Below are 19540 nucleotides of genomic sequence, written 5' to 3' on the forward strand. Positions count from 1 at the left end.
TATTGTTTTCTTGAATTCGTGAACTTAAGAATCTGAAGTACTTCCTCCGATTATCTGTTTTTGCTGATATTGCTCAGAGTATGTGGTATATATATATATATATATATATATATATATATATATATATATATATATATATATATATATATATATATATATATATATATGACAGGAAACTGGTCGCTCTTGAGTCTTTAGTTTTCCCAATGAGGTCATCGCCCACCCTCCTTTAAGAACTTAAGTGCACATTTACCCCAGGCGCCCAGAGTCTCAGAGCCTATCGGCACGAACCTGTAACAACGTTCTAGGTCTCTGTACTTGTTGGTTTTCTACACACACACACACACACACACACACACACACACACACACACACATATATATATATATATATATATATATATATATATATATATATATATATATATATACATATATATATATATAAATTTGTGAGATATATATATGTATACACACAAAAGTCCTTCAGTTTGATTTCAAAAAGCATTCAATATTTAACGCTAATGTTGAATTTGTTGAAACAAAGTTAAATATATCAACAAGTAACAAATATTTGTTAATTAGTGAGAACAAATAATTTATTTGTTTTGGCATTCATGCGTTAAGGACATTGTTTGTAAAAATCTACTAATAATTAAATAACTAAACATGAACATTGAGAATCAATTTGTTATTTAAATTCATAGTATACCTGAGCTACATGTTTGTTTATTTGTTTTTGTGCTCCGAGTATGTGGTAGTACGTGTTTGTTTATTTGTTTTGTTTTTGTGCTCAGACCCACGTGGTAGACCTAACACGTGATGCAAGATGAATGGGGGGCGAGATATTTCTTACTGTGATTAATTAATTGTTTTCACATATAGATTTGTTCCATCCTTGCTTGAGTTGACAGGTGTTGATGACTGGTGTGTTGACACCTTTAGTCAAGCGTCAGTATTACTGTATTCAGGTGTGTTACTGTAGTCAGGTGTCACTGTAGTCAGGTGGCTGTTCTACTGGAGTTAAGTGTTCTAGTCAAGTGTTAACGTGTGAGGTGATCCCTGGAGGCTGACCTGGGGATCAACACGGGGCTGCATGTTGCACGTTGCATGGCGAAATATTTTATAGACTGAGCCCCTCACCAATGGCCAGTCAGGCTACTCTTAGAACAGGGGCAGACTGAGGCGTTTTACGAGCCGACCCTCTCACGGTCTATGATATAAGGGTGTGATAGGAAGCCTCCTCTCCCACCCCCTCCCTCCCACATACCTTCGGAGGAATGTTTAACTTACAGCCCAAACATTTCCTTAAGAATTTTGACAAAGTTTCCTAAGTTATTTCTGGCTTGAATAAGAACGTATAGTCTTAACTAGTGTAATAATGAGATGTATTTTAAGGCAGTGACATGAACCTTATTATATTAATACACGTAGAGCCGGCGAGGATGGTCATACCATAACTAGGTCAACCCGAATTAGAAACTAAGGCTGTCCTCTCCATAGAGGCCATCACTGGACCTGAAGGCGACGTCGGAGGAATAATTCACCAAAGAGCTGAGCCCTAAAGGTGCTGACCTGAACATAAGAACAAAGGCGAGACTTTAATATAAGTGAACATATATCAAGAAGAAGGAAGGCATGAGTAAAGTGAGGAAAGTCCCTAGGTGGAGGCAGAGGGAGGACGTATAGGCCGCAGGATGAAGGGGGTGTGGGGGGTGGACAATCGATACGGGTCGTCCACGAGGCTATGACGTAAACACACGGGTCGACCCCACTCACGTGCTGCCCCGCCAACACTTGTTTACCTACTTTGTTTACACCTGTCTCTAAGGCAGAGGTGACGCTAGAGGGTGTAAGTGGAGGAGGTAAGTGGAGGGTGGAAGGAGGCATGTGGAGGGGGGAGGGGGAAGAGGCAAGTGGAGGGTGATGGAGGAAAGTGTGTGTGTGTGGGAGTGGGGGTGTGGGGTTGGGGGGGTTGGAGGAGGCAAGCTGGAATGCTTGTGTTTCCCGTTCGTGAGCACCGAGCATATGGACAATGTTGGACATTTATTTTGCGTTCGTGAGCAGCGCGTGTGACTGATGCTGGACATGATGAGCTCTTATTACTAACACTTCGTGATACGAAATATGTAGCACATTGGCATTATTTCCATCATTTATGCAGTAGTTCTTGGTTTAGATTTCCTTTAATATTGATTCTAATAAATGGAGAAATCTGGTGTTATTGTACTGCAGAAGGTGAGCAAGATGCCTTTAACTGAAGATTACTAGCAAAACAACTGTAAATACAGATAACTTATCAGCTATATAGTAATGGGAAATAAAGGTCAATAGAAGATCAAATTTAGTTAATATCTCACTTCAAATGTTTGTATCGGTCTAAACAAATGAGCTATAAATTGGACCATCGTGAAGAGACAGATGACGTTAATAATGGTCGTCTTTTTATGCAATTTGCGTGAAGCTTTTCTCCTTCCGATAAAACTTTAAATTCGAATTCAAAGAAATGTGTGTACAAAGAGGACAAAATATAAATTATGAGGACAGAAGCTACACGAACTAATAAAGCCACTATTATGCAAAGCGTTTTCAGTAAAACTTAAAATAATTTGGAATACCAAATTATTGAAAGCTGTGAAGGGTAAACACTAAATGCTAAAAGGCAAGTTACCCAAAAATTGGAAAAATTAAAGAAAAATAATACTTGAGTACAATAAAAAGGTGATACTTAATGACGATACTCATATATAGACTATTACATTATGGAGTCACTATAGTTCTAGCAACAGTACAGTAGTTTATTTACATTTGTAACAGAACGGAAATACTAAGCAGTAATTCACTGCTGGCCAAGTATAGAGCTACCTGCCCTATCATACTCATGCCGGTGATTAGAGTTGTAGAGCTACGATGTAAACAAACAATTAGTGGCTTTAGGTATTGAATGTACCATCTCTATCTATAAATCCAACTTTATGTTTGTAACTCATCTTCTATGTATGTACTTTTATCTGAATAAAAAAAATGAATTCGAATTTGAATTTGAAACCCGCGCAGGAACCACCACCGCTTCGTCTTTATTTTAGATGTCCCCCAAGTGCACCTTTATTGATTTAATTTTAATAACATCAATAATATTATATTTAAACAAGTAATATATACGGTCTGATTACAATCATTACATTTCCATCAGATATTAATTTTTTCCTCATCAGCATTCTAAAATAAGTGAAAAAATGGGCATGTTGTTGTTGTTGTCAGGTCGGCCATTATTAAATTGTCGAGTATGAGCGAGGCGTCGGCCGCGGCGTCACCTCGGGAGGGAATTACGTAATTACACTCGTCACGGCGTTCACGGTAGGTGATTACTTGGATTGTTTAAAGCCTTGTGGAGTAGTGGCAAGGATTTAAATACCAGCGGGTAATGGATAACGACGCTGTCACTACGAAATGCCTATAAAAATGCCCGATAAAATCACCTGAAATATTGTTTTGTTTTGCTGATTGTAATGCAGTGTTTGTGTTGGCGGGGAGGTGGGGGGGGGGGGAGGAGGGGTCGTTGCTAAGGAATCTACGACTATGGTTGTGGAAATGGTCGTTATATACCACGCTAGCAATACCAAGGACCCAGAGTGGCTATCGTGCCAAGCTACCAACATCAAGGGTCTAAAGCAGGTATCGTACCAAGCTAGCAATACTAGGTCCTAGTATTGCTACCTAGCTACTAAGCTAGCTAGGTCCAGACTGGTTATCGTAGGAAACTAGCGATTCCCTGACGGATAGTGCTTATCCCTAATTTGGTTGAAGTTATTGAAATAAATATATTCATTTTTTTCGAGGGGATCTTAACACTCAAGTGGTTTGCAGGGGTAGTAGTTCAGAGCAGTCGGCCCATAGCGATTGGACCTGAGAGCAATTGTTGGGCATGGCAAGACGTTTGGGCACGTCTCCTTCCATCTGATACCTCTGTTCACCAGGCAGTAAATATAAGTTCATTGAATTTAGCGGGGGGGGGGGGGGGTGGAATCTGCATGCGGCCTTTCATTGAACTCAGTGCGGCCTTTGAAACCAATTTTAAATTCATGTGAACAATAATGAACAATAGCACTCTAATACAATTGATAACTTGCAATGCTTTAATAGTCAGACCTTAAAATGGAAAAACTATGGTAAGGAAATCTGTGATCCAGAAAATATAATAATTAATAATAGTTAATTTGATTGGGGACAGGCAGCCCATATTTATACATACGTTAGGTTTATACCGAGGCCCCCCCCCCCCAAAAAAAAAAAAAATAGAGTGAGGGGATGGGCCTCGGTAGGGGGTTGCACCCTAGGGAGGGCCACTACTGGCACTCCCAAGGGTGCAACATAACAAGCCAACTAACTCCCGAGTACCTATTTATACCGTGTATTTAAATGCATACGTAAGTTCTTCTGGATCTTAAATGTAAGCCACTGTAATGCAGTATTAACACATCTTTTATACCATATAACTATACGACACAACACTGTACACCTCTACATACAGAGATCACACTAACGTGATGCATCAAATGAACAAATCCACAAGGGCTGTGACGAGGATTCGAACCTGCATCCGGGAGCATCCCAGACACTGCCTTAATCGAATGAGCTACGACAGGGTGAAATATATATTTAACTTCGATGCAGGTTCGAATCCTCGTCACGGCCCTTGTGGATTTGTTTATTTGTACTACCCTAAACAAAGCGGACTCATGAAATCTTCACTCAGTAAAACATGGCATTCATATGACGAAAGGTTTGCCCGCCCCTGGCCTACCGGGGGGACGTCGATACACCCAACAGGCTTCCTGTCCCGGACAATGACAAATGGAACCAAATTCCAGGCAAATACAATGTTTACATGTTATATTGTGCAGTTGTTTGGCATTATTATCGCAAAAAGTCCTTGTGTATTATGTAGTTGCTGTACTTGCCTAGCTTGAAAAACCTGTCCTCTTAAAAATAACGTCGCTTTTGGCCGTTTGCTCGTATGGCCGAAAGTGGACGTAATTTGAAAATGAAAAAAATATGAAAATAAATTTGGGATTTTTTTTTTCAACAACAGTAAGTCCTCTGATAGGTTAGGTGGGCAGGAAATTCTCACAAAGTTTCAAAAGTTATGAAAAACGTTAATTGAAAGTTTCCTCTCCTAACCTGTCTGCGTAAGCCGGACGACTCAAACAGAAAACGGGACAGTACGTCACTTTTGTGAGTCGTTTTCATTTCAAATTACGTCCAAATTAGGCCATAGCGCGCATACGAGCCAAGAGTGACGTTATTTTTAAGAGGACGGGTTGAGCTGTATGTGTGTGGGCTCGACCTCTCGTTTACTTAAGCAATAAAATCAGCTTCCTAATAAAGGTTGTCGTAGCAATTATTCCAATGATTTGTGTTATAGTTGCTTCACATTTCAAACATCTGAGGAGTCATACCCGAGTATTTAAACGACCGGGTCGTTCCTGGCTAAAGGAACGACTAACAGGACGGTGAGCTGAGGCCGGGAAGATGAATGACTCTCTTGGGGGAGTCTTTCTTTTGGACCGTAATGAAAATGATCGAACTTTAAATGAGCGGTGGATTAAACTTGTCGTGTTTTGTTAGTCGCGTTAGCTCCAGAGAGCTCTAATGTCTTCAGTTTAATCTTGGGCGTTGGAGACGCTGTGTCTTGCCTGGTGTTTGGGTCGGGGAAGATGGCGAGTGAAGGGGGGGGGGGGGGGGCACGAATTTGGGGAACGGAAAGGGGACAAAGGAGAGAGGGGACACGGGAAGGAGACAAGGGAGAGGGGATACGGGGGAGGGAGACAGGAGAGAGGGGACATGGAAGGATGGACTAACAACTTTTTCCGTCCACTTTTGGTACTATTAATTTTGTAAAATCCCTAAGAAAGAAGACAAGAAGGAAAACCTAATTTTTCCCTAGGCCTAGTATTGTAAATATATATACTAAATTAAGCCTAATATTGCGCATGTTTGAACTACAAATGCTTATTCAACCCTAGTTCAGGTTAGCTTTATAGTTATAGTTAAGAGAGCGTTACATCTTTTAATGAGTGCTCACCTGAGAACAAACACCATCCTATACATGCTTAAATGTCAAGGTCATCGAACTCTGGCTTTTAAATTACAAAGTAATGAGCGACTAGCTAAAACAAGCTGGAGCGAGGAAGAAAGCAAATGCCAGCAACTGTAGGAAAACTGAATAATGCATGGACACAACCTGCATCAACTCCACCAGTGTAAATGTCCAGGTGAATGGGGGACTTGTCACCAGCAGTCTTGAGAAGTATTATACACGCCCACATCGCCACTATTAAAGAAATGTATAAAGTAAATGGACCTCCAGAAGTTAATAGATAATGCTTCATTCGCAAGCAAAACTCCAGGATTCCTTGTTAGTTCTCGACGAAATTATTTTTTCGACAGAAAAGACCCACTTGGAAGACCGGAGAAACCTTCAAGAGGGTGTAAAATCCAGGGGAATAAAATTTACGCACGAGCATTTAACTGAACTACGGCTACTACATATGAACATCGACCCCGCCTCACTGGCAGCCATGGAGAAAGGGGGAGATAAGAAGATAAAGATTCAATCACAAAACTTACCAGGTGAAGATAGGTGACCGCGCTAACACCAGGGCACCAGTTCCTGTCAGGAGACAAATATCTCAAAATATTCTAGATAATTTCTATGAGAACTTTCTGGCTACTGGACTCCAAACGACTATAGGTACAATCTTTATCGGAACTTGTTACCCACTGCCAAGCCAACCCTGCCAGACCGCCCGCCTGCTATTAACATAACTTACTCTACATGCCACACTTCCCAACTTTTTCCTTCACCTGCACACCTCTATTGTTTTTACTGAAAATACTTCACTGAAAATGAAAACAAATATTAGTATACTAAAGTGTTGTACCCTTTGCTATACCAATAGTACAAAACGTAAATATGTTTTGTGTGTGTGGAGGGGAGTACAACATCCATATTTTATACATTCCATCCATATTACATCTTTCCTTCCCATCCCAAATCCTTATGCTGACCCCTTCCAAGTACTATATAGTCGTAATGGCTTGGCGCTTTCCCCTGATCTCTCCCTCCCTCCCTGCATCGATATTAACTATAGTTTTCATCATTATTGGAGACGGCAGGACGGAGTTGAGCACCTCATCACTGTTGCATATAATCATCTGTAGTGGGTCAGCAATGATGAATTTGTGGGCCAGCAATGGTGAGCTTCGCGGGCTGAGCCTCCTGCTGCTGCTGCTTCTCAGTGAGTTTCACTTTTGATCATTAAGCCTGAATTGAGGTGTTGTTATGTGAGTTGTGACACCTTGGAGCAGTAGCTGTGGCAGCCTGCCGCCTGGGCCACCGTCCTGTTAGTCCTCACAGTTCATTATCGCTAATAAAGCCACAAGTTGATTGTTACTGATTTTAAAAGTAAAGACATATGTGTACTGAACATTAGTAGACAGTTTGTTAAAGATATCTTTGTCATTCAATTGAACAAACTTTCAGTGTCAAGAATGTGTGTATAATTGTTTGGTGTTCCGTGACAAGATGTATATAAATTGTTTGTTGTCATCACTTTGTGTTCTGCGATGTTTATAGTCTCTTGTTACGACGTTTACAGTCTCTTTTTATGACGTTTATAGTCTCTTGTTACGACGTTTACAGTCTCTTTTCATGACGTTTATAGTCTCTTGTTACCATCATTAAGATCACCATCCTCACCATCATGGTGCTATCTGTTCTAGACCTTCCTGTGTCTACATACCTCCACATATATATATATATATATATATATATATATATATATATATATATATATATATATATATATATATATATATATATATATATACAGGAAATTCCTTATCTACTTAAGGAAATTCCTGTTTTAATTCTTCCTCCCTGGTCTGACACTGTCACATTTTACATCACGTGTTAATTTTCGTGATTTACACACATGTATCTCCGAGTTAAGTTATTGGTATATTCCTTATGTCTCCTCTTGCACTGGATCACCGGGGCAAGAGGATGCTGTCAATAGATTTTCCCGTCAATCTCATATGGACCTGCCATCTTCTCCAATACCAAATGTCTCAATAAAGTTTTCCTGTGTTGTCAAGTTTCTCGCCAGGAAACCTAACTTTATAAATAGAATTTGAATTTCTTTTATTTCCGTGTTCCAATCTGCGAGAACTACAAGTTGAGAGGGAGATTGGTGTGAGTGATTGGTCCGGTGGAGTGTTGAAGATTAGGTAGAGAAATTTCGGCTGCCCTAATAACCTTTGGGTTATTAGGGCAGCCGAATAATTTATAATAAGTTTATAAATGACAAAAAGGACAGGCAGTGAGGTAAGGGAGACGAAGGTAAGAGTCATGAGGGATTATGTAATGCGATATCTGTCCCTATTACCTGATATCCTGGTGGGAAGATTGCATTTCCTATAACACTTGTCAAGTCTGGGGCCCGTTATCGCGATCACGTGTGTTGGTTCTTCTGTCACTTTCTCCTGTAACTCTGCCACTTTATTTGTAATTCCATCTGCATTTGTGTACATGATTTTTATGCTTCTCTTAACAAGTGTACTGGTTTGGTATTTTGAGAGGTGTTCGTTTATGTGGCTGCGTTTCCATGTGGGGTGGATAGTGGTGGCTCTTGTGGGGTGGGTGGGGGTGGAGGGTGTGTGGGGGTGGATAGTGTGGGGGTGGAGGGTGTGTGGGTGGTGGTAGTGGCTGAGAGTACAAAGAGAGCTAGTGTGGGCGGAGTTTGCCTGACGACCGTCGTAGTTTTAATCACTATGTTAGTCGTGTGTGTGTGTGTGTGTGTTCGTGCGTGCATGTAGATCTATGCACGCTCGCTTATGGCTGTGTAGTACGCTATTCGTGTCTACAGCATCGAATTTCAGCTCTGGGCCCCCGCCTTAATAAAATGTAATGACTCTCCCAACATAACTCGTATTATATTTTGAAAATCGATATGAAAGTAGCTCCTACTTCCTCCAGGTCTAGTTAATTCCATTTCCTCACTTTTATTACAGTAAAGGTTTCCTTACTCACATGTCTGTGGTTTGTATCCGTCTCTTCTTGTTCACTGAAAACATTGGTTTATATTGACCAAAGAAAAGACGGGGTTTATAAAAGACCTTGCAAGAATTGTGACGTGGTTTACATGTAGAGTAGGTAAGGGGGTTTAAAACCAAAATAACAGAAGACAAAATACCCATCAGAAATGGGCAAGAAACCCCCATTTAGTACATTGTCAGATTTCATCAAATGTGAATTCTCAAAATTGTAGTTTTAAAAGAAAAATTGAAGCCTTTAAAAATTAATAATATATCGAACTCCATTATCTGCCAAGGTCTGTGGATACCTGATCTTGTCGATAATTACATATTTCGTGGGCTGTTAGCCGGGGATGACGATGGGTCGTTAGCCTGACCTTTCACGGCACGGAACACTTCGCCAGTCTATGGGTTTTCTGGCAATGACCAGAGCGCCATTGTAATTTTGTCCCCATGCTTGGTTGAAGCGACGTGAGGTGTAATTCACACAGCTTTTCCTCGTAACTCATGCCTCTTAGTTCTGGGACTAGTCTAATGGCATACCTCTGTACTTTCTCTAGCTTCGTCTTGTGCTTGACAAGGTACGGGCTCCAAGCTGGGGCCGCATACTCCAGGATTGGTCTTGCATATGTGGTATACAAGATTCTGAATGATTCCTTACACAAGTTTCTCAAGGCAGTTCTGATGTTAGCCAGCCTTGTATACGCCGCTGATGATATTCTTTTAATGTGGGCTTCAGGAGACAGGTTTGGCGTGATATCAACTTCTAGATCTTTCTCTCTGTCCGTTTCATTAAGTACTTCATCTCTCATTCAGTAGCCTGTGTCTGGCCTCCTGTTCTCTCCGCCTAGTATCATTACCTTACATTCACTTCGGTTGAACTTTAGTAACCATTTGTTGGACTATTTCTTCAGTTTGTCTAGGTCATCTTGAAGCCTTTTGCTATATTCCTCGGCTTTAATCCTCTTCATAATTTTTGTGTGTGAGTATGAGTGAGTGTGTGTGTTAGAGTGTTTTAGTATAGAAGTATATGAGTGAGTGAATGAGTGTGCAGTGTGAAACTGTGAGTATGAAAGTGAGTGACATGATAATTTTAATAGAGAGTTTACTCATATGAGAACAAAAGGTTCCAAGTAGCACGGGCTATGGTGAGCCCGTAGTGGACTTACCTGGCCCAGGAGCGGGGCTGTAACTGCCGCATAACAGCGGGGCTGTGCCGTGCTATACTTGAGATTTAATTTATAGGGATAAACTTGTATGAGTGAGCTGGAGGTCACGCGAGCACCAGACTCCTGTACCATCTGGGAGTCAGACGCTGACCTTGATAAGAAAGATCCTGGCCTCAAGGAGCAGGAAAGACTGATTCTGGTTCAAAGTCTTTATCTTATTGCTGCTTCCTGACACCTGACGGCTGCCTCTTGGTCTGTCACAGTGCATCAGAGTGTGGAGGAAGTGACTGGTGCAGCCTTCAGTACTGAATTGTCAACTGGGAAGGAAGCCAAGATTTGTTTGTGTTTATTACAGAAATGAGCTGTCAAGACGTGCCGGTCGGCCGAGCGGACAGCACGCTGGACTTGTGATCCTGTGGTCCTGGGTTCGATCCCAGGCGCCGGCGAGAAACAATAGGCAGAGTTTCTTTCACCCTATGCCCCTGTTACCTAGCAGTATAATAGGTACCTGGGTGTTAGTCAGCTGTCACGGGCTGCTTCCTGGGGGTGGAGGCCTGGTCGAGGACCGGGCCGCGGGGACACTAAAAAGCCCCGAAATCATCTTAAGATAACTCAAGATAACGTTTCCACACTTGCTCATAATCTGTGAGAGGAAAACACTTCATTCTGGGGTAATTTTGTCCCAGATATTTTATTTACTTATTTATGAAATAGAAGAAGGTACACACAGAAATCACAATAGGTTCGAACCCTCATCACGGCTCCTGTGGACATGTTCATAGAAGCAGGTACAATGGGCTGGGAAAATACACACACTCGTCAAAGCGGTACATTGTAACAAAGCCACTAACATAGAAGCTGCCACCATCAACACCGAACAACCTTCCCTCTTGTAAACAGGATCACATTGTGAGCTCATTACCACCGATACCGATTGGGATCCCAAAAATGTAAGACATCTCTCGCGAGAGACATTTATAGCGGGTAAGGCTCTCGTAGACTTCATTCCTGAACTTAGAAAAATCTTGCTACACTGCTTTACAATGTGTGAGTGTGTCAACGTAAAGCTGTACTCTATCTGACCTTGGATTTCAAGGCTGAAAAGTATGAAGAACTTGCAATACAAAAAAATCTCTGTAGAATTGCCTTCAAACAACAACTAGTAGCTTCAACTCGAAGTCATCAGCTCGAAGTCATCAACTCGAAGTCATCAGCTCGAAGTCATCAACTCGAAGTCATCAGCTCGAAGTCATCAACTCGAAGTCATCAGCTCGAAGTCATCAACTCGAAGTCATCAGCTCGAAGTCATCAACTCGAAGTCATCAGCTCGAAGTCATCAGCTCGAAGTCATCAGCTCGAAGTCATCAACTCGAAGTCATCAGCTCGAAGTCATCAGCTCGAAGTCATCAACTCGAAGTCATCAGCTCGAAGTCATCAGCTCGAAAATAGTCATCAAAGTGTTGCCAATGTGTTGCGTGCTTGCAACTTTGTGTTGAGGTAACTTTAGTATAGTGTGATGTTGACCAGGGGGGGGGAGGAGTTGAAGTTCCAACGCATTCATTACCTTGCAATTCATGTGCATCATTTGTCACCCACGAAAATCAGTATTTCAGCAAGGCATTTATTCAAGCGCTTCTTTACATCTGTCTAACTTTACAGTTGTCTAACTTTACAGTTGTCTAACTTTACAGCTGTCTAATTTTACAGTTGTCTAACTTTACAGTTGTCTAACTTTACAGTTGTCTAACTTTACAGCTGTCTAACTTTACAGTTGTCTAACTTTACAGTTGTCTAACTTTACAGTTGTCTAACTTTACAGCTGTCTAACTTTACAGTTGTCTAACTTTACAGTTGTCTAACTTTACAGCTGGCTAACTTTACAGCTGGCTAACTTTACAGTTGTCTAACTTTACAGCTGGGCTAACTTTACAGTTGTCTAACTTTACAGCTGGCTAACTTTACAGCTGGCTAACTTTACAGTTGTCTAACTTTACAGCTGGCTAACTTTACAGCTGGCTAACTTTACAGCTGGCTAACTTTACAGTTGTCTAACTTTACAGCTGGGCTAACTTTACAGTTGTCTAACTTTACAGCTGGGCTAACTTTACAGTTGTCTAACTTTACAGCTGGCTAACTTTACAGCTGGCTAACTTTACAGCTGGCTAACTTTACAGCCGCCTAATTTTACATCTGGCTAACTTTACAGCCGCCTAACTTTACAGATACCTAACTTTACAGCCGCTTAACTTTACAACCGCCTAACTTTACAGCCGCCTAACTTTACAGCCGCCTAACTTTACAGATCCCTAACTTTACAGCCGCCTAACTTTACAGCCGCCTAACTTTACAGCCGCCTAACTTTACAGATCCCTAACTTTACAGCCGCCTAACTTTACAGATCCCTAACTTTACAGCCGCCTAACTTTACAGCCGCCTAACTTTACAGCCGCCTAACTTTACAGCCGCCTAACTTTACAGATCCCTAACTTTACAGCCGCCTAACTTTACAGCCGCCTAACTTTACAGCCGCCTAACTTTACAGCCGCCTAACTTTACAGATCCCTAACTTTACAGCCGCCTAACTTTACAGCCGCCTAACTTTACAGCCGCCTAACTTTACAGATCCCTAAATTAACTATCGAACATAAGTGTAATACTATGACATCCATGATATTATTCATTAACACTGTTTAATGTACAAGATTTCTCAGTGAATAATGCAATAGGAATTGTGAAGTTGACAGCTGGTTGTCTGGCCTTCAGTGGCCACTCCAGCTTTTTATCCATCTGTATTATCCATCCACCATCCACCATCCACCATCCACTATCCATCTTTTGTCATCATTTGCGGTGCTCCGTCTGTAGCCCGTTACAACGCTTTGTCCAATGAGCGCCTAATTTGTCCAGTGCTTTGATTAAGGTTACAAAGATATCACTGTTTGTGCTTTACAAAGATATCACTGCTTGTGCTTTACAAAGATATCACTGCTTGTGCTTTACAAAGATATCACTGCTTGTGCTTTACAAAGATATCACTGCTTGTGCTTTACAAAAATAACACTGTGCTATACAAAGATATCACTGCTTGTGCTTTACAAAGATAACACTGTGCTATACAAAGATATCACTGCTTGTGCTTGACAAAGATATCACTGCTTGTGTGCTCCTTTTATGGGCATTCATTCCACCAACTTTCCTGTTATCTGCGAGCATTCATCAACAGCATATATAAATATTGCAAACTGTGATGTATCATTTTCATTAACTATACATGTTAATATTGCAAACTGTGTGAGAATCATTAATCTTATCCTTTCGGCCATACAGTATTTAACACCATTAAATATATATATATATATAAATATATATAAATAGGACATAAATAGGCAGGAGAGAATGTACCTCACCTCACTCCACCATTCTCTCCTGCCTATTTATGTCCAGTACTCGATCTGTAAAATCACTCCTTCTGAAGATGTATTAATATACGAAAGTACTTAGGGAAATTCCTGTTTCATTTCTCCTCCGTGGTCTGACATTGTCACATTTTTAATCACGTGTTTATTTTCGTGACACACACACACACACACACACACACACACACACACACACACACACACACACACACATATATATATATATATATATATATATATATATATATATATATATATATACATATATATATATATATATATATATATATATATATATATATATATATATATATATATAATGCTCACTCACGACGTGAGTGTGTGTGTATTCACCTAGTTGTGCTTAAGGGGGTTGAGCTCTGGCTCTTTGGTCCCGCCTCTTAACTGTCAATCAACTGGTGTACAGATTCCTGAGCCTACTGGGCTCTATCATATCTACGTTTGAAGCTGTGTATGGAGTCAGCCTCCACCACATCACTGCCTAATGCATTCCGTCTGTTAACTACTCTGACACTGAAAAAGTTCTTTGTAATGTTCCTGTGGCTCATTTGGGTACGCAGTCTCCACCTGTGTCCCCTTGTTCGCGTACATCCCGTGTTTAAACAGTTTATCTTTAGGTACCCTGTCAATTCATCTGAGAATTTTGTAGGTAGTGATCATGACTCCCCTTACTCCTCGCGACACTGGAAGACTGAAGAGAGAGTGTGTGTGTGTGTGTGTGTTGCATTGCTATTATGGACATTTTGGAAGAAATCATACGAGCTTTTCAATGATTATCTATTTATATATCTTGATATGTTGATGTTTGTTACAAGGAATCACGTGTGTGTGTCTGGCCGAGCGTGGCTCCTGAACGTCTGTGTTCCTCTCTGTTTATATATTTGGCCACACATTTGCCAGCTGTGTGTTGACGAACCCCCATATGTTTTGTGTCGGTAATATTGCCTCGCTTAGCTCATGCTCATCCTCCTTATTGTCTTCACTATCGTTATCATAATGAGCCTTTTGATCATCATACCTACCAGTCATCCGCGTTATAATGATCATTATTAATGACGCTCGGGGTGAGATGTGGCAACACTGGTCCAGGGGGTCACTATAATAAACCTTGACTGTATTATTCTCCCGCACGCCAACCTCACAGTTTCATGACAATTCTCATCTTTCATCCGCCCAAATAAACCTTATTTAGATAAGCGGAAATCACGAAATCTATCATGAATTATCATGCAATTTGGCGGGAAGGAAAAGAAACGAAAAGCTAATTTCAATACATGGAATTGTTTTTATTTCAGGAGCTAATTTTTGGTGATGAGAGCGAGGGTGAGTAGTGAATAAGGAAGGCGGAAAGTGTGTTGATAGTGTGAGCTTGGGAGCACGCTATGTGCTGGCAACTCCAGGCACAAGTCATGTCTCATTTTGAAATTATGTCTCATGGTTTTGTCTGTGGCAAGTGGAAGAGATGATGAGAGCTTTATGTCTCACCGTCACGTGGAGTTGGGACAGTACAATAACAAGTGTGGTGTTTGTATGTGTCCTCACAGCGTGTGTTCTCTTTGGCTGGATGAAGGTTGTGTGTAGTGTAGCTGAGGTCCGCTGGGTGTGTTGCTGTGGGGCTCACCACGCCGCACAGTGTGTCGTGGTGGTGCTTGCGGGGGTTGAGCTCTGGCTCTTTGGTCCCGTCTCTCAATTGTCAATCAACTGGTGTACAGATTCCTGAGCCTATTGGGCTCTATCGTATCTACATTTGAAACTGTGTATGGAGTCAGCCTCCACCACATCACTGCCTAATGCATTCCACTTGTTAACTACTCTGACACTGAAAAAAGTCTTTCTAATGTCTCTGTGGCTCATTTGGGTACTAAGTTTCCACCTGTGTCCCCTTGTTCATGCCCCGCCCGTGCTAAAGAGTTTGTCTTTGTCCACTCTGTCAATTCCCCTGAGAATTTTGTAGGTGGTTATCATGTCTCCCCTTACTCTTCTGTTTTCCAGGGATGTGAGGTTCAGCTCCTTTAGCCTTTCCTCGTAGCTCAATCCTCTCAGTTCCGGGACGAGTCTGGTGGCATACCGCTGAATGTTCTCTAACTTTGTCTTGTGTTTAACTAGGTATGGACTCCAGGCTGGAGCTGCATATTCCAGGATTGGCCTAACATAGGTGGTATACAGGGTCCTGAATGATTCCTTACAAGTTTCTAAAGGTAGTTCTTATGTTGGCCAATTTAGCATATGCCGCTAATGATATCCTTTTGATGTGGGCCTTTGGGGACAGGTTCGGTGTGATATCAATCCCCAGATCTTTCTCTCTATTTGACTCTTGCAGGATTTCACCTCCCAGATGGTACCTTGTGTTCAGCCTCTTGCTCCCTTCGCCTAATTTCATTACTTTACACTTTTCTGAGTTGAACTTTAGTAGCCATTTTCTAGACCATTCTTCCAGTTTGTTCAGGTCGTCCTGTAGTCTCTATCTTCATCTGTCTTGATTCTTCTCATAATTTTTGCATCATCAGCAAACATGATGATAGGAGACAGAGGACCCCACGACACAGTGTGTGGTGGTGGTGGTGGGAGACAGAGGACCCCACGACACAGTGTGTGGTGGTGGTGGTGGTGGTGGTGGGAGACAGAGGACCCCACGACACAGTGTGTGGTGGTGGTGGTAGGAGACAGAGGACCCCACGACACAGTGTGTGGTGGTGGTGGTGGGTGACAGAGGACCCCACGACACAGTGTGTGGTGGTGGTGGTGGTGGGAGACAGAGGACCCCACGCCACACAGTGTGTGGTGGTGGTGGTGGGAGACGGAGGAGACAAGGTGCACTCTTGCGAGTCAGAGGCAACAAAGACTGGGAGTGTGTAAGGTTACGACATCCCTGACCGCCCGCGCCACCTCAAACGCCCCACTTGTGCAACCTCTTGTCTGTAAAGTGTGAGCCAGGTCGCCCAGTGACTTCGGTGTCTTGTGTGTGTTCACCTAGTTCACCTAGTTGTGCTTGCGGGGGTTGAGTTCTGCTCTTTCGGCCCGCCTCTCAACTGTCAGTCAATCAACGATCATTTTTTTCACACACACCTGGGATTACGAGTATTGAGTGCTGTCCGCTCAGCCACCAGACGCCCCTGTTGTGTGGAGGACTCAGAGTGATTAGATGTTATGGTGGCGCGTGCGCACGCACACACGCACAGCAGAGACATCAGAGCGGAGAGACGTTATGGGTACCACAAGGGGTTGCTTCTAGGGCCCATCCTGTTTCTAATATATATCAATGACCTGACAGGAAATTGACCCCTTCATATAAATCTTTGCAGATGATGCAAAACTAATGAGAATTCAGGCCAGAGAGAGATTGTGAGGCATTGATGACGGATTTGAACACTCTACAAATGGTCTGGAAAAGTGCCTGCTGGAGTTTAATCCAGGCAAATGCAAACCTATGAGGATTGGAGCAGTAGTGCAAAGACCATGCAGTATATCAGTGTAGGATGAAGGGAAGACAGATTCGTCAATCAGAAAAGGAGAAAGACTTGGGAAGGGAACTATCAGAGAAAAGCGCCAAGCATTACAACTATATAGCACTGGGAAGGGGTCAGGATAAGGATTTGGAGTGGGACGGGAGGAAAGGAATGGTGCCCAACCACTTGGACGGTCGGGGATTGAACGTCGACCTGCATGAAGCGAGACCGTCGCTCTACCGTCCAGCCCTGGACGGCAGAAAGAAAGACCTGGGAGTGGACATAACCCCAAACCTGATGCCAGAAGCCCACAATACCAGGATAACAACAGCCACATATGACTTACCAGCCAACATCTATGTATCCTTCAGAAACTTGGACAAAAGAGGCTTTCTGGGCCCTATATACAGCGAAGATTCGACCCCACACTTTAATGTGTATCACCACCATGGAATCCTTACATAAAAAAATGTAAGGAAATACTAGAAAAGGTTCAAAGATATGCAATGAGACTCGTTCCAGAGCTGAAGGGATTGAACTGTGAGGAAAGACCGAGATAACTGGACGTTACCACACTGGAGGTAAGGAGAGATAAGGGATATAACAACACATAAGATTCTAAGGGAAATTGATAAGGCAGACAAAGCAGCATTGTTCAGAGCTTGGAACAGCAGAATGAGGGGTCATAGATGGTAGTTGGAGACGCAAATGAGTCACAGAGACGTCAGGAAGAACTCTCAGTGGTATAGCTGGCAATAAATGGAACAGGTTAGACGTCAAAGTTGTTGAAGCTAATTAGAATCAAAATGTTAATTGTAAATGTGATAACAGCGTGACAAATGAGATATTGCAATTATCTAAGAACGTTTGGAAGACTAGGGCTAGGACCCTAACTTGACCTTGCAAGCACACACACACACACAAACACACACACACACACACACACACACACACACACACACACACACACACACACACACACACACACACACACACACACACACACACACGTGCCTCACGAAGGGTTACTGCAACAGTAATGGTTGCATACGAAACGAAGAAGCTCTGGAAAGAAAGGTATACATAAGAGACTAATGGGGCAGAACATTACCTCGCGGCTGATGCTATAGAAAGGAGCTGAAGCCAGGAAAAGCGAGCCTCACCTTCCCTCTTTCTCTGGTCGAGGCACCGAGAGGTCTTCCAACCACCAGTCACACCCGCTCTTTGTGGGAAAAGTCTTTGATTCACAGAGTAATTTATCATATTTTTTATTTTTTATCTGGGAGAAAATTATCTTTGTGTCTCTCTCTGTCTGTCTGTCTGTCTCTCTCTCTCTCTCTCTCTCTCTCTCTCTCTCTCTCTCTCTCTCTCTCTCTCTCTCTCTCTCTCTCTCTCTCTCTCTCTCTCTCTCTCGCGAATATTTTCCTACTTTAAAACGGGATCAAGTGAGTTAGCAATAACATTCCCACATTAAGTCCTCAAGCCAGGAGCTGTTAACCAGCATCTGTTCATTTCAATGCCAGGCCCTTCAAGCTGATGTGAGTTAGTTTATGTGTGCACTCACATGAGGCTGAGAGTCATCCTGATCCTTGCATGGGGTCGCTTCGTATATCTGGGTTATGTGCTTGTTGAGAGACAAGGATCTGAATCAGGCGAGCATCGAGCGACCGCTGATGGAATGATCTGCTATAGAATGGTTCAGCCACGGAGAGATTCTGGCTGCCTCTGGCAACACCTTTTGCTGTAAATGGCTGTCTTTGTGCTTCATTAACTGTTCTTGCGCTGCAAATAACTGTTGTTTTGTTGTAATGGCTTTCTTTTGGTTATTTACAAAGTTTGGCTCAGAGTGGTGGCCCGAAAACTTTCGCCTGAAAAGCATGTGAATGGACGGGTTTAGATTTCAGATAAATTGTCAGAAAAAAATGGTTCTCTTCCTTTCCAAGAATGTGGATATGAAGGCATTGTGAGTGTGCTATGAACTGAGGAAGACTGGTGTATGTTGCAGTGGCAAGCAACTTTGTGCTCCAGTAGTCCATGTTGCATGGTGTTCCTTGGTCCATGTTGCATGGTGTTCCTTACTCCATGTTGCAAGGTGTTCCTTGGTCCATGTTGCATGGTGTTCCTTACTCCATGTTGCAAGGTGTTCCTTACTCCATGTTGCATGGTGTTCCTTGGTCCATGTTGCAAGGTGTTCCTTGGTCCATGTTGCATGGTGTTCCTTGGTCCATGTTGCAAGGTGTTCCTTGGTCCATGTTGCATGGTGTTCCTTGGTCCATGTTGCATGGTGTTCCTTACTCCATGTTGCAAGGTGTTCCTTGGTCCATGTTGCATGGTGTTCCTTACTCCATGTTGCAAGGTGTTCCTTACTCCATGTTGCATGGTGTTCCTTG

At 42.4% G+C, this 19540-nt stretch overlaps 1 protein-coding gene across 1 annotated transcript in view; it reads left to right on the forward strand.

The window, feature by feature from the left end:
* LOC123768561 (F-box/LRR-repeat protein 16) overlaps positions 1-19540 on the forward strand; it is a 115954-nt gene that overhangs the window by 2180 nt on the left and 94234 nt on the right. The gene's annotated exons all lie outside the window — the stretch shown is intronic.

The sequence above is a fragment of the Procambarus clarkii genome, chromosome 35 (assembly GCF_040958095.1).
Source record: "Procambarus clarkii isolate CNS0578487 chromosome 35, FALCON_Pclarkii_2.0, whole genome shotgun sequence".
In the NCBI taxonomy this organism is placed as follows: domain Eukaryota; kingdom Metazoa; phylum Arthropoda; class Malacostraca; order Decapoda; family Cambaridae; genus Procambarus; species Procambarus clarkii.